The sequence below is a fragment of the Mus caroli genome, chromosome 10 (assembly GCF_900094665.2).
Source record: "Mus caroli chromosome 10, CAROLI_EIJ_v1.1, whole genome shotgun sequence".
NCBI lineage: Eukaryota > Metazoa > Chordata > Mammalia > Rodentia > Muridae > Mus > Mus caroli.
The window spans coordinates 33,725,817-33,734,671 of NC_034579.1; positions in this window are offsets into that span (position 1 = coordinate 33,725,817).

The following is an 8,855-nucleotide window of genomic DNA, read 5'->3' on the forward strand; positions in this document are numbered from 1 at the left end:
CTGTCCTGAAGCCCCTGCGCTAGACAAATCATCTGTGGAAAAGGACAGAGATAGAGAAGGATGCCTGCGAATGGCCAACAGCTTTTGCTAGAGGCTAGGGTTGCCTAGTCTTGGTGAGGAGTGAAACCTTCAAAAAGTTCCAGGTGATTCAAGGAAGAACAGTGACCGGAACCGGAACCCTAAATGAAATGCAAATTTGTCAGGTAACTGTAATTGATGTTTGAAGTCATTATTACTTTTAATTTATTATTACTTTTTAATTTATATTATTTTACACTTAAGGATTTGTATATGGTTACAGCATCATGTGATTTACTATTTTTGTTTTTAGCTTTTTCAGACATGGCTTTGTGTTGGCCTGGTTGACCTCAAACTTGTTTTGAAGCTGGGATTAACTTGATGTTGAACTCCTATCCTAATCCCTCTGCACCTGGCACAGTGTTATGCTTTTTGTAGTTGTTTTCAGATTATAATTTAATTACATTTCTCTCTTCCCTTTATTTCCTTCACACCTACTGTCTAGCTTGGTGAGTTTGTGCATGTTTACACTGTGAATTTACTAAATACAGCTAGCTAGTGCTTAGAAGGAGATCGTTACATTTTAATATGGCTACTAATATGTGATTTTTACAAAATCATACCTAGATGGATTTTTAATCACATTTTGATTGATGTTGTCAAAGGTCCTTGAACATACCTCCCTAGCACAGGTTAAAAAAAAAAATCTTATGTTTTAAAATTGATTTAATTCTATTCCTTTTTTTGTTCTCATAACTCTAGACCAATGCTTAGTGTGTTGAATATCTAAGTGTTATACTTAAACTTGCATAACTATTACATTTCCTTATATATTCCTATAATGGTATGTTTCATTTATATTTAAAGAATTCTTTTGGTCTAATAGATTTCCTATTTTCAAATTTGTTAATAATACTTCAAATTTAAGATAATTTTTTTTCTTTTTCACATTTTAAAATTACGTTTAAAGTAAAATATGACGGTATCTACTCTCCTTACCTCCGTCCAACTCTCCTCATATTTCTCCCAAAATGTCCCCTCTAAATGCCATGCCTCTCATTTTTTGTTTTATTTTTTTAAACAAAGGTTTTATATTTCCTTGGAAATATCATACTACATATTTGAAAATACCCATACCTTTTAAATCCCAGCTCTTCACATAACCATCCTTCCCAACCTCCTATCTCTTCCCATACAACTCTGATATTTTTTTCTTCTTTCTTTTCTTTTCCTTCCTCATTATGGTTAGTTTGAGTTGCCCAACAAATCCTGGAAATGGGTCTTACAATTGTTGATCTACCAGTTGTCACATCATTAAAGAAAACAGCTTCTTCCATGCACCTGTCAAATGTTAATAACTTCTCCGTTTGTAGCTCTTGATTTGGCTGTCACAATGTTTATTTTTTAATTTAAAAATTGCATATGTAAGTACAGTATATGCTGTAGTAATATAAACATGTGCAAAAACAAATGCATACATGTAAGTGAACCTTTGTGTTACTTTTCATTATGTTTGTTTTGGCTTTTAAAACAAAGTGTCACTTATGTAAGTAAGGCTAGTTTATGTTTGTAATTTTCCTGTCCTCAGGCTTCTGAGGGCTAGAATTACAGTAGAATTCCACAATACCTTTTTCAATGTTAAATTGTCCTATATCTTGTTTTAACCTTTGTTTCCCTTCATATTTCAAAGTGATTGAATAAAACTGTACACATTTTTAAAGTTGGATGTTTTTACCAAAGTGTGATCAAGGCTCTATGTCAGTCAATAGACCTGGAATATAATAATCTCTCCATTTTGTCAGAAAAAGCTTAAGTAAAGCAGAGAATTTTTCCCCTTTGGTTATATACTTGGTTGCACTTGCTTGGCAGTTACTTCTTGGCTGTTGGATAAGACAAAGAGGATTATAATTCATATATAAATATTTACTCAATTTTATATCTCTTTTAGACTCACTTTTTACTCCAAATCTATGAACCACTTGTTATGTCATCAGGGAAGCTTTGACTATAGCTACCACTGGGCATTATAAGTTCATCTGTTTCTCATCTTCAAAACTTTCTCTTGGAACTGGTCTGTAAAGCACATCCACACAAGCACTAAAGATCTGAGTTCGCTACTCAGAACTCACAAAAAATCTGAATGCAATGTGCTAAGCTTATAATCACACCATTTAAGAGGTAGAGAAATGTGGATTCCTGAGGCTGCTGGACAGCCAATTTAGTCAGAAAAGCAAGCCAGAACCAAGTGAAAGACTCTGTCTTCAAAATTAAGATAGATGGCTTGGGTAGTGCATTACCCAAAGTTTACATGTGTATGCATTTGGAAAAATTGTTCATTAGAATTTTTATTTTCTATCATGTTTGTGATTGTTGAAGTCTATCATGTTTATTCATTTTATATCATTTCTTAGATATCAACAGATAAGAAATAAAGGTTAAAATTAAAATTTTAATACTTTGTTAATCACTAAGATTAATATATAATGGCCAAATACTGAAAAAACAATGTTAAAAGTGTTGATAGATATCAGAAGATGAAATGATGGCTGATGTTCATGGATACATAAGACTAAAATAGAAAAAAATGGCCACCTTACCAAAAGAAAACTACTGATTCAATGCAATCACCCAGAGAATCCCAACACAATTCTTTAGAAACCTTGAAATAACAATGTTAAACATCATATGGAAAAACAAAAAAACCCCAGGATAGCTAAAAACAGTGCTACACAATAACAGAACTTCCAGAGGTATCACCCTCCCTGAACTCAAGCTACTACAGAGCTGTACTAATAAAAACCACACGATATCAGCATTTAAAAAGAAGACCTGCTGATACATGGAATTGAATCAAAAACCTAGACATAAATCCACACATCTATGGTCACCTGAATTTTGATAAAGAAACCAGACATATACAATGATTTAAAAAAAAAAATAGAAAGCATGTTCAACAAATGGTATTGATCTAACTTGATGTGATGTAGAAGTATGTAAATAAACCTGTAGCCATCATGAAAGTCAAGTCAAGTGGATCAAAGACCTTACCAGATACACTGAGACTGATAGAAGAGAAAGTGGGGAATAGTCTTGGATGAATGGGCACAGAAGACAACTTTTTGAGCAGAACAGCAATAGCTTAGGCACTAGGATAAACAATCAATAAATGGGGCCTCATAAATGAAAAGTTTCTGTAAAGTAAAAGACCAAATAAGAAGGACAAACATCAGCACACAGAATGTGTTTTCTGTGCCCTAGACAGCTCTGTGCCTGACCCTATCTGCTCTTGGGGGTGGGAGCAAGCTGCCACATTCAAGGACACAGATTCCAGGAGAATGTGAGAAATGCCACATCAATCTCATCTGAGCACTGCTTCAAATTCCTTTAATACCTCCACCCATACCCCACATTGGTCCGAAGGAAGTATCTATTCTAAACAGCAGTTCCTGATTGTCTGGCATTATTTGCATCTGTAATCATTGCTCTCTCAAGCAGTCCTCAATTAGGTCTTCCTGCAGTAATGCTGGTGTCACAGGTAGTCCTCAATTAGGTCATCCTGCAAGAGATGCTTTTGCAGCTGCACAGCATTTACATAGAGGCAGCCCTTTAAAAGGTAGTCGAGCTAAGATGAAAAGAATGGACCCTTTCCCTCCTGGTCTCTCCTTACACAGATCCTTTCTCCATTCCTCCTTCCTGTTCTTCTCTGAGAAGGGGAAAGCCCTTCTGTGTACCACCCCACCTTGGCACATCAAATCACTTCAGGACTAGGTGCATTTTCTCCTACTGATTCAAGACAAGGACCAATTAGAAGAATGGGATCCACAGGCAGGAAACAGATTCAGGGACAGCCTCTACTCCAGTTCTTGTGAGACCTGTATTAAAGATCATGCTGCACATCTGGTACATCTATGTGGAGTTCCTTGCTCTTTGGTGGGTGTATCAGTTTCTGTGAATCCCCAAGTGTTCAGATTAGTTGGCTCTGTTGGTCTTCATGTAGCAAGGAATTGATTTTAATGATGAAAAATCATGACTATTTAGAATATTTTATAGTTTGTCTGCTTAGAAATGGTATAGTATCTACTTAAAAATGAGACAGGGGATTAAAATAGTATTTCAATGTGGATTCATTGTAAAAAATGAAATAATTAAAAATAGAGAATTTAACTGCTGGATTTTATTACAGAAAAACTACTAAGTCTAAGTTTGATGACTCCGATCCAGAATTCTCAGTAATTGGAAACATCAAGTCCCAACCTGGGACAGAAGAAGTAAAAACAGGAGAGGTTTTCCTGTTGTGCAAGAGCTGTGATTATCTAATACATTTGGAAATAAGGAAAGCCAAGTTTTATTGCTGACAGAAGTAAGAACAACAGAGAAGACAAAGCTGCTTGAGACTTTTCCTAATAAATTACCCTGATTGTTCTTCTATTCCATTATCATGTCCCCTCCTAGTTTGGTTCATTATACAAACAAGAGGAAAGACATTTTCTTCAGAAGGCTTTAAAATGCAGCATGTAGAATTGAGTGCTCTGTGGTACAGAGCTTACCAGAGGCGTGCAGGAGTTAATTTTAGGACAAGCTCACCCAGGAGCAGCAAAGATAAGTGTCTATATGGTTTCACGAAGCAAGCATATTAAATCAGAGTTTAACTATTCTTCCATATGAAGGCTTCTATATAAATACAGTTTTAAAAACTTTAATAAATGAAAACCAGCTAGAGGTTCATTGACAGATGAATGGATAATGAAAATGTGGTATATATACACAACGGAACTTTATTCAACTGTAAAGAATAATGAAGTTATGAAAGCTATAGGAAAATGTGAATCTGGAAAATATTATACTGAGAAAATTATCAAAGGTCAAGGAAGACAAATGACACATATTCTTATTTATATAAACTTTGTGATAGTGTGTATAACATTGAGTGCTTAAAAGGTCAGAAATATAGAAAGGGATCAAAGGAGAGATGGAAGGGAATAGTAGAACAAATCAGACATGAAAGTGTAAGGGGTACAAATACTAACTACATAAAAGTCTAAGCAAGGAGAATCTGTGAAAATAGGAAAGAAGAACAGGGAGAAAAATAGGTTAACAAACTAAGGATATAGGAAAAAGTCATATGGAAACCTACTGTCGTAAACTTATTAAAATTAAAATCTAAAGAGAGAAAAGTTTGAATAGAAATAATCTCCATGCATGGATTTTGCTCCTAATAGAAGTAATTGAATATTTAAAATATCTCCATCCCAAATATTTGGTATGCTCCTAAGAAAGGCCCAGATACATCTAAAACAACATAGGCATTTATCATTGCTCTTGGTTATTAACCAGAGCTTGAGAGTAATTCCCAATTGCTAAAAAACAGGCAATCTGGTCATAGGCTATAAAAGCATCAAGTTAGTACCAAAAGATACTCTGCAGACTGTTGGCGGTGAATAGTCATTAGAAGACTTATATAGTTATAAATTCTGCAAGCTACAACACAGAGGTTATTACTTTTTACTCTCTTGTCAGACAACATATTGCAGGGGCAGTCTGCAACCATCACAGCCTGCAGAATGATTTGTGTGAAGTAAGAAGGAAAACTTGATTTAGCCTGACTTTATTGGGTTGATTCAAACTTCTACAGTCTGACACCAGGCAGTTTATTGTAGACAATTTTAAGAAAGCTATTACTTTAGAATAAAGTTTCCTGGTAACAACCATCCCAATCCCACATGCAAAAGCTTAAGCCATGACTACATTGAAACTCTTTTTACAAAGTCTAAGTCTCTATGAAGATGGGTTCAAAACCTTAAGAGCCTAGGGTCTGGTGTGCTCTTTGCCTGAGACAGCATAGAAGTCAGCAGGATATATAAAGTACATGTAACATCTCCCCTAATGATGCCTGAGATAGCATAGAAGTCAGCAGGATATATAAAGTACATGTAACATCTCCCCTAATGATGGGTTCTATTGACTGAGAAAAAAAAAAAAAAAACAACTGAAGATAATGGTCTAGGGATAAGCATTCTGAGGGATTTTGATGAGGTCTAGTTCTACAGATAGCAAAGGTCACCAGTTCATTAACATTCACTCCCTGCCTTCTGTGTAGAAAACAGGTATTTATTTCCTCCATTCAAGAGACAACTCTGTATAATTAACATTCCTTTTTTATCTTATGCTTATGTGCAAACATGCATGCCTTCTACAACATGTAATCTCTACTGCAATAGTGGCATGATTGTAATGTGGTTAATCAACAACCAGATTGGATTTTTTTGAAGCTTATTCCAGAGGAGGGAGATGTAAAACTGATTAAAAGTCCATGGTTTTTAAGGTCATAGTCCCTGAAAATGAACACATTACTATTATTCTGCTAAGTGATCATGTCAGCTTGCCATTTAAAATACTCATTCAAACTTATAAACAAGTGTTGCCTCCAAGCTTCACCAGAAAGCCTTCCTAAGAATGTAGGTCTTGTTTAATGCAGAAACCCCAATAACTGGCCATTAATAAATGATTGTTGAGTGTTCAGACCTATAGGAGCTAGCCTTCTCTAAGGCTTAAGGATCTTTGAGGAAGAAGGGACAAAAAGGCTTTAAGAGTGAGATGAACAGAAAATATTCAGCAAAATAATCTCTTCTAGAAAAGACATGCTCATCGTAATCAGGAATTCACTGTACTGTTATTTTCTGCAAGAGATTTAGCCTCTAACAATTTACCAAAACTGAGGGAAGGGTCTAAAAGGCCTCAAGCCTCACTGAGGGACCATGGGTTGTTGGGAAACACTTGCTATTTTCTTCAGTGATGTAACCTCTGTATAAGTCCCAACCCATACTGGGGCAACACATTAATTAAATTCAGTGGATCACATACAACAAGGAGAAGTGAAAGTTGTAGATGGACCTGATGAAAAGAAAGGTTCCATGGGACATAGGAGGAATAAGAGGAAAAAGTGAAATTTATGAAAATTTATAATATAAAAACAATTAATATATACAAATGTAAAAAAAGAAATAAACACACACACACACATATATATTTAAGAACTATATAAGAAATATATATATATAAGAACTTTAAAATATAAAAAATTATTGGAATGTTTAAAAGTGTAACACTTAAATTTATCACAATGAAAATTATTTGAACATAAGAATATCAGAGGAAATAAAATCATTGTGTTTAAGACCATGTTCATCTTTATCTGGATACTTAGCATAATTTATTTATCTCAGCTCATGCTGGCCCAGGTATTAGTAATTTTCTATTTCCTGAGTTCCAGCCACAATGGTACTCTGTTTGAGTCAGTTGGTAGCATGACTGATTATTTCTCAATACCATTATAAAATGTATAAACTTTGCCCTAAAGAATACTTAAAGATCCGGGCGTGGTGGCTCACGCCTTTAATCCCAGCACTCGGGAGGCAGAGGCAGGCAGATTTCTGAGTTCGAGGCCAGCCAGAGCTACACAGAGAAACCCNGTCTCTAAAAANAAAANAAAANAAAANAAAANAAAAAAAAAAAAAAAAGAATCCTTAGAGAAAGAAATATAAATTTGTCCAAAGTTTATGGAAAACAATGTCTTTGCTTTTTAAAACATATATAATCTTCATATTCAACAACAGTGGATATATTTAGATGTGAAATAACTCTGAGCACTAGAACGAAACTATGAAAAATAAACTTGGTGTTCATAAAGTATTGCTAGTTAATTTACATAGTTCTGGACAAAATTATATCAACATATTGCTTTGAAATTATGTCACTATATCAAAAATTCATGGTGACCAATATTCAGACATTTGGGAATATTCAGAATTTTATTTGCATATATTTATATTTAACACAGGAGTTACAGCTGGAGGGAAAATATGAAGTACAGATGAAACTCTTCTAGCTGCCTTTGTAATTTTCTAAGTTTTGTACAAGATAGTCTTAAGAGTAGACAAACACAAATAAATAAGATTCAATAACTTGGATGAACATAACCACAACATCCCTCCATTGCCACTCAAGCCTGCCTTTGCTTGTAGTTTCTAGCAGCTTGATGAGGGATCCCTTTCCATGTTCCTTTCAGTTCATCAGCACATAATAGCTTCCTGGATACTCATTGATACTTCAGTGACTATTGAGTACTTCATTGGTGATATAACGTGTCTCCTCCCATGCTAATAATTTTATGTGATTCCTTCCTAATTTTTCAAATAATCTTATAAGTACTTACTGTTTTTAGAATGAACAGTGATTGTTTTGGGTTTGGAAGTGGATACGGACACTTAAAGATGCTCATATTTTAATGATGAGGAAATTGAACAAAGTAATTCAAGTGTTATCACATTTAATAAAATTGCTGAGTTGCCGGAACATCTGTGGGAGACATCTTGGTTCCCGGACTCCACCAAGAGTAGTCTGCACAGGAGAGAGTGTGGACTGGACTTCAGAAGCTAACAGCTTCAGGGACAGGCTGGAGCCACAGAGCTTTTGAGACAGTCCCTGTTTCAGGCTCCAGACATCCCAGCACCTTCCTTGCCAGAGGAGAGGTATCCACCCATCCCAGGAGAGGATTGCCGGAGCATCTGTAGGAGACAAAAAAAGGGAAATAGATACAATAAAAAAAAAATCCAAAGTGAGGCAATGCTGGAGATAGAAAACCTAGAAAATAAATCTGGAACCATAGATGCAAGCATCAGCAACAGAATACAAGGGAAGGAAGAGAGAATCTCAGGTACAGAAGATTCCATAGAGAACATCAGCACAACAATCAAAGAAAATGCAAAATGCAAAAAGATCCTAACTCAAAACATCCAGGAAATCCAGGACACAATGAGAAGACCAAACCTACAAATAAT